Below are 7,306 nucleotides of genomic sequence, written 5' to 3' on the forward strand. Positions count from 1 at the left end.
TTTCCGACTTTCTGCTGTCGTTTTCTACTTTGTTTTTAAAAGAAAAAAAAAAAAAGTTGAATCTCTTGGTTCTTGGATACAGCTCTGAATTTTTTCTGTGTTTTTGGGGGGTTGGTTTTTCTTTTGGGGAGGTTGTTTTTTAAAGACAGGGTTTCTTTGTGTAGCCCTGGGCATCCCAGAACTTGCTCTGTAGACCAGGCAGGCTTTGATTCACCTGCCTCTGCCTCCTGAGTGCTGGGATTAAAGGTATACACCACCACCACCTGGGCTGTTTTTGGTTTTTTTGGGGGGGTTGGTTTTTATTTGGTTTTGTTGTTGTTTTCTTTTTTAAATATTTATTCATTTATTATATATACAGTGTTCTGCCTTCATACCAGAAGAGGGCACCAGATCTCATTATAGATGGTTATGAGCCACCATGTGATTCCTGGGAATTGAACTCAAGACCTCTGGAAAAGCAGCCAACACTCTTAGCTTCTGAGCCATCTCTCCAGCATCTATGTTCTTTTTATTTTAAAATTTTCCCCACTTTTATTGTGTGTGTGCACTTCAGTGCAGGTGCCTATGAAGTCTGGGAGGGAGTGTCAGAACTCCTAAAGCTGAAGTTACAGATAGTTTTGAGCCACCTAACATGAATGCTATAACCCAAACTGGGTTTTCTACAAGAACGTTGTGTTCTTAAGTGATAAACCATAATGCCCTCAGTGCCCTTTTTTGTTGTTTTTGAGACAGGGTCTCACTTTGTAGCTCTGGCTAGCCTGGAACTCAACTATGTAGACCTGTAATTCAGAGATCCACCTGCCTCTGCTTCCTAAATGCTGAGATTAAAGGTGTGCACCACCATGCACTTCTTCAGCACCACCTTTAATAAATGACTTATTTTGTAAAATTATGTATCTATTTTACTTTCCATGAATTGGTGCTTTGCCTACATGTATGTCTGAAGGTGTCAGATCCCCTGGAACTGGAGTTAAATACAGTTGTGAGTTTCCATGTAGGTGCTAGGAATTGAACCCAGGTCCTCCAGAAGAAAAGCTAGTGCTCTTAACAACTGAGCCATCTCTCTATCCCTAAACCATTTCATTTTAATTTCCACAAAAGCTTTAATTTCTTACTTTTCTATTCCCTTGTCATAGCAAACTTATACTTTGTGGGTGTAGTAATTTCTCAAGTTTCTGCAAAAAGTTAGTAGAATTTACCTTTTTTCTTTTGTAATAGGACAGGGTCCCAAAATGTAGCCCTAGGTGGCTAGGACCTCTATATAGACCAAGTTGGCCTTTTACTTGCAGTGATGTCCTTCCCACCTTTTCCTCCTGAGTTCTGGGTAGGCATGGATCACCACACTCAGTTTAGAATTTTTGTTTCTAGAGTCACTTTTACCTCCACGGCCCTGTGTTCTGGGGTTCGTTTACTTGTCTCCCTCAATGCAGTAGCTGGTCCAGGAGGGTAGCAATCTTACTTGGTTCATCAGTACTTTGCTAATATCTGACAGGATATGCTCAAGGGCTTGTTACATAATTACATCATCTTTCTGCCACCTAATTGTTACTGGTCAGTGGATTCAGCTTAGGGCCAGGTAAACATATTTTACTGATGTATTGCTCTCAGTGTTACAAAGTTCTGACAGTGATGTCAGACCAACTTCATTTGTTTTCTGTTGACCACAGAGCATAGTCACATTGTATTAATGAGAGCAGATTTTCAAACTACTGAGAAACTGATAATGGAGGAGCCAAACGATCTCAGTGATAGAGGTTATCATGAGACTAGACCTGACTGTACTCCTGCTGTAACCAGAGAGTAAAGTGTAAGCTTAGCTGGTAGACATGAGTAAACAGTGATTAGACCACCATGACTTCCCACTTTGTTCCTCCAGAGACACCATCTTTTTTAAGGTGTCTTACAAACTAGTCCAATAGCTGCCCAGTTCTGATTTTCTTGACACTCTTCCAAATGCTGGGATTACAAACAACAGTTACCATTCCCACTTCTGAATTTGTTTCCAAGTTGTCACAATTCCTTCTAGCCCATATTTAGCCTCTTATAAGGGCAGAGCACTTAACGGAAATGATTGCAGAAAATCAGAAGACAAATTTCTGGAGTTGGTTCTCTCCTTCTACCTTTATGTGGGACCCAGGGATCAAACTCAGGTTGCTAGGTTTGCGCAAGTATCTTTATCAATTGAGCTAACTCATAGGCCTGTGACATAAAGGGAACTTTTATTCGCCTGTCTCAATTGTTGTCTGGGATGATTATTGCCTCTGTCTGCTAACCTGGACCTAGTCCTGGAAGCTTCTACACTCTGTACAATCTAACCTAGATCTAGAATGTTTTCAGCCTCTGAGACTTTTTTTTTTTTTTTTTTGAGACAGGGTCTCTCTGTGTTAGCCTTGGCTGTCCTGAACTTGCTTTGTAGACCAGGCTGGCCTCTTGCTTTGTAGACCAGGCTGGCCTCGAATTCATAACGGTCCACCTGCCTCTGCCTCCCAAGTGCTGGGATTAAAGGTGTGTGCCACCACACCTGGCTCAGCCTCTAAGACTTAATAAGCTCACCTTTCTTGTTCTTTCTGAGCTCTGGGCTGGTTGGTTCAACTCGGCTATTCTGGCTCAAACTCCTCTCCCAGCTGACTTATTCAATATTGTTTTTCTCTCGTCTCTGAATTGTTCTGCTTGGCCTCAGACTAACTCAACAATCTGCTCTTATCTTCTGGCTTCTCATTCTCTGGCTCATTCGATCTTCACCTGGGTGTTTCTCTCTCATTCTCTCTCTCTCTCTCTCTCTCTCTCTCTCTCTCTCTCTCTCTCTCTCTCTCTCTCTCTCATTCTCTCTCTCCCTCTTTGCACCAGGCGTGCTTGGGAGGCAGAGGCAGGAGGATCTCTTGAGTTCCAGCCTGGTCTACAAAACAAACAAACAAACAAACAAACTGCCTCTTAAGTAGTGTCCTTTCCTCTCTCTTCTAGTGAGAATTGGGCAGACCCTATTCCGTTAAATTTTCTCTGATTTGTCACTTTTCCTACCATTCAATTAGACTTCATTTTCTCTTCCTTTTTTTTTTTGGTTTTTGGAGATAGTTTCTCTGTGTAGCCTTGGCTGTCCTGGACTTGCTTTGTAGATCAGGTTGGCCTTGAACTCACAGCGATCCACCTGCCTCTACCTCCCAAGTGCTGGGATTAAAGGAGTGTGCCACCAAGCCATGCTAGACATGACTTGCAAACATGGGTGCTTCCTTCTACAAACTAACTTTACCTTTGTTTGGGATTAAAGGCATGTACCATCAGGCCTGGACCTATGCCTTTCTGTACCTGATACTTACTCTATATCAGGCTGGCCATGAACTCAGATCTGTTTGCCTCTGTCCCCTGATTAAAATCGTGCTTGTATTCCAGAAGATCTTGGGTTGTGATCTCTTGCCAGAACAGCCATGTTCTGAATTAACATTCCCCTACATGTTCTTTTTACAACCTGTTTCTCTATTACTGTCCTGGTAAAGCTGCCTCTTCCCCCTCCCTCTCATCTTGGCATTGCTTAAGTAGCTTCCCTTTCCTTGACCTCAGATCTGCTTGCCTTCACTAAAGGCTTTGCACTCTAGCTGGGTCACACAGGCCTAGAAGGCCTTTGGATGAAATCTCTTGCCAGCAACCATGTTCTGAGTTAAAAGTCCTCTACACTGTGATATCTAATTAAAAAACAAAACACTTTGGTAAGCAATTCAAGTCCTATTGACTGCATTAAAAGGGGGGAGGGTGTGCATGCCTTTAATCCCAGCACTTGGGAAGCAGAGGCAGGGGGATCTCTGTGAGTTTAAGGCCAGCGTGGTCTACAAAGCAAGTCCAGGACACCTAGGACTATCACACAGAGAAACCATTTCTCAAACAAACAACAACAAACAAAAAAAACCCAAAAAAACAACAGCTGGGCATGCACAGTGGCACACACCTGTAATCTCAGCACTCAGAAGCAGAGGCAGGCAGATCACTGAGTTTGAGGCCAGCCTGGTCTACAAAGTGAGTCTAGGACAGCCAAGATAACACAGAGAACTCTTGTCTCAGAAAAACTAAAACACACACACACTTTGGGGACTGAAGAGATGGCTCAGAGGTTAAGAGCACTGGCTGCTCTTCCAAAGGTCCTGAGTTCAATTCCCAGAAATCACATAGTGCTTGCACCATCTAGAATGAGATCTGGTACTCTCTTCTGGTATGCAGGTGTACATGCAAACAGAACACTGTATACGTAATACAGAATTGTTTTTAATTTTATTATTTTTATTTTATGTTTAATGGTGTTTTGCCTACATGTATGTCTGTGTGAGGGTGTCAGATCTTGGAGCTACAGACAGTTGTGAGCTGCCATGTGGGTGCTGGGAATTGAACCTGGGTCCTTTGGAAGAGGAGTCAGTGCTCTTAACCACTGAGCTAACCCCCGAATACATACATTTTTTTAAAAACAACAAAAAAAGGTAGGGCTGGGTGAGATGGTTCAGCAGGTAAAGGCACTTAATAGATTGTGATTCTGGAACCAAGGCCAGGAGCTGTCCTATGACCACCACACATGCCCTGTGCGAAAACTTTTGTGTACACATCTATGTTTTTTTCGCCAGTGTTTGAGAAAGTGTTTTTCTGTGTAGCCCTGGCCATCCTGGACCAGGCTGGCCTCAAACTCAGAGATTTCACTCACCTCTGCCTCCCAAGTACTGGAATTAAAGGTATGCACATCTTTGTTGTTGTTGTTTCTAGCTCAATATAACTTTCATTTTTAGTGAAGTGTCCCTGTATTTGGTTGCTAATTATTAGTTTGCCTCAAACTGGCACTCAGAACTTGGCAAAAACAGAGGCTTGTACAGGGGGAGGAAGTCCCCCTCAGTCACAGTCATAGGGGAGGGGAGTAAGGGGAAAATGGGAGGATACAAGGGAGGGGATAACCATTGAGATGTAATATGAATAAATAAAATAAAAACAAAACAAGCAAACAAAAAAACAGAGGCTGTTTCCCTTTGACTCTTATTTCCTAATTACTACCCAGTGCCCACGCCCTAAAGAAGAAAGATTCACACTACTTTCTGGGATGGGCATATAGATGCTTACATAAAATCCCAACAATCAGGACACAGAAGCAGAAAGGCTGCCCTAAGCTCGAGGCCAGCACAGTTGCAGACCAGCAAGGCCTAAACATTAAGACCCCATCTTAAAAACAAAAACAGGGCAGCAAGATGGCTCAGCGGGCAAATGTTTGCTAAGCAATCTCCTGAGGACCCCAGAACACTCATATAAACATGGGAGAACTAACTCCATAGAGCTGTCCTCTGACACATGTGCATGGCATGAACTACCTTCTCATATACATTATAATAACAATTTAAGAACAAAACAATGTGTGTTCATACTTTGTTACCCAATTTCTGTTGCAGATATGCTTTGTTGAGCCTTTACAATTTGACATCAAGCACCATAACAAAAAAGACAAATCTTCACCTTTTTGTGTTGGTTTACTAAACTGAAAACTTTTCTCTTTAATTTTTGAGGCATGTCTTGGCCAGGCCAGATTGTCCTTAAATGGGGGGGGGGGGGGGGGAACCTTTGTTGAACTCCTGTTCCTTCTGCTTCTACCTCCCAAGTGGGATGAAGTACAGACATGCACCATCACATCTGGCTACTGCAAACTCCTTTTTAAAAAATGTGTATAGGAAAAAAAAAATGTGTATAGGTATTTTGCCTCGTGTCTGTGTACCCTGAAGTTTCAGACAGTTAAGTCACCATATAGGTGCTGGGATCTAAACCCAGGTCCTCTTCAAGAGCAATCAGCATCCTTTACTGATGAGCTACCCTTCAGCCCTGAAAAGTCCTTTTGAAACTTTTTATAAAGTAGGAAGTGGAAGCCAGCATGGTGGCGCACGCCTTTAATCCCAGCACTTGGGAAGCAGAGGCAGGTGGATAGATGTGAGTTCAAGGCCATCCTGGTCTACAAAGAGAGTCCAGGACAGCCAGGACTACACACAGAGAGACCCTGTGTCGAAAAAGAAACAAAACAAAAAAATAAAGTAGACCGTGGAAAGAAGGCTCAGTGGCTAAGGGCATGTTACAATTTTTGTGCATACTTTGGCAACTAATCATTTGCAAGGTACCTACTAGTCCTGTATAAGCACTTCAAACTTGGATCACAGTGTATTGTTGTGTGTACTTCAGGGTTCTATAAATCAAGCATCTAACCTTGGACTACAGAATGGCATTTAATATACTGAAATCTAGAGGATTTTCTCCCTTCATAAATACACAGTAGAAATGGAACATACTTAAAGTCACATCAAACAATAAAAAAGCAATGAATAAACCAAAAACCACCCCTTTGATAAGAGGTAAACAACTGTAACAGGATGGCTCAAGCTCATTCTGAGAACATCTTTCAGAACTAATTTCTAAAATCTATAACCAGAGTATTCAAGACAAAGTCATTCAATCTATAAATCTCAAGGATGTGACTTAGAAATCAAACATTATGCCAGGTGTGGTGCTGCCCGCCTTTTATCCCAGCACTGGAGAGGCAGAAGCAGGCAGATCTCTGAGTTTGAGACCAGCCTGGTCTACAAAGCGAGTCAGGAGAGCCAAGGCTACAAAGAGAAACCCTGTCTTGGGGGAAAAAAAAAACAAAACAAAAGAAATCAAACCTTACACATTTTATGGGAAACCAGCTCACGTTTAATTGTGATATTTTAAAATTGTACAAGTTTTTTTACATCTGCCCTCCCACCCCATATTTAGACTCTTAAAATGACAGGAAAACATCAGCAATCACAGGTTGATGGTTTAACACGTTCACCCCTTCAGTTCCTATATGAAGCACCCAGTATTCCTTAAAACACCAGTCGGACCTGGCAGTGGCCAACAGTGAGTTTCATCTTCAGAGTTAAGAAGTTCAGATCCTCTGAGCATTCTATGACACAGTGGCACTTGTCCAGAGCTGGCACCACCCCTTAGCTGGGGGACTTTGAATGTACCGGTGGAAGAAACGCTGTTTCCCCTTCAAGGGGAAGAAAGAAAATGAGTCCTCAGAACCCAACCATTGTGGCTGAGGTCTATCTGCCCATCTCTTTAGGCTCTTTTCTTTCTTCCCTTTTCTGTAGCAGAGCAAGAGAGACCAAAAGCTAACCTGAGTTACAAGGAAACAGGACAGTGATGGCTGTAGAGGGGGTGACCTAGAGCACCTGGAATGCTCCTTTACCCCCACATCCAATGTATGTGCTTCACAGGAAAACAGTAACAACAAATTCACAAAACACAACAGTTAATATTACAAAGTCCATTCATCCAG

This window comes from Acomys russatus, chromosome 14 (assembly GCF_903995435.1).
Source record: "Acomys russatus chromosome 14, mAcoRus1.1, whole genome shotgun sequence".
NCBI lineage: Eukaryota > Metazoa > Chordata > Mammalia > Rodentia > Muridae > Acomys > Acomys russatus.